Source organism: Papaver somniferum, unplaced genomic scaffold (genome assembly GCF_003573695.1).
Source record: "Papaver somniferum cultivar HN1 unplaced genomic scaffold, ASM357369v1 unplaced-scaffold_30087, whole genome shotgun sequence".
Classification (NCBI taxonomy): domain Eukaryota; kingdom Viridiplantae; phylum Streptophyta; class Magnoliopsida; order Ranunculales; family Papaveraceae; genus Papaver; species Papaver somniferum.
The window spans coordinates 320-936 of NW_020641138.1; the positions used below are offsets into that span (position 1 = coordinate 320).

Here is a 617-nt window from a genome sequence, read left to right on the forward strand (position 1 = left end):
TTCATGATTTTGCAAATAAACTACCTGGTTATTTTACAAGCGAGACAGTATTCCATTCTTCGTGGACCATTGTCTGATGTTATTAATCGCATGAACGTGCTGATTCTTTTATCTGTATCTTTCTGTAATTGGTTCCCCAAAAGAGTGTGCTTTAGCCAGCTAACAGATATTTTTCAGTTTAGAATGAAGGTTTCCTGTGTCAGGTTCGAACTCTTGCTTGGCTTGCTTGATGATAAATCCTCTGTCAATTTCTTCAATTATTGATTTAGGTAGAAAGCAGGTTATTTTTGGCAATAATTTCAATCTAAGGGCTGTTCTTGAAGAACTTTTAAATTATGATGTTTTCTTGATCACATATTTGACTTGTTCTGATTACAACAACGTGGTCGTGCCGGAGTGGTTATCGGGCATGACTAGAAATCATGTGGGCTTTGCCCGCGCAGGTTCAAATCCTGCCGACCACGCTTTTTCTTTCTTTGCCCGCGCAGGTTCGACCACGCTTTTTTTTTCTCTTGTTTTGGAGAGGGATATCTTGATTTTATCAATCAAGATAGCTTACTGAATTTTATCAATCAATTCGACATATTGCAAATGTGGGCTTTGCCCGCGCAGGTTCG

The 617-nt window shown here is 39.1% G+C and overlaps 1 non-coding gene across 1 annotated transcript; it reads left to right on the forward strand.

Moving 5' to 3' along the window:
• Positions 1-382: 382 nt before the first annotated feature.
• On the forward strand, positions 383-464 carry TRNAS-AGA. Its single transcript has one exon. It is a non-coding gene; the product is annotated as a tRNA-Ser (tRNA).
• Positions 465-617: the final 153 nt, after the last annotated feature.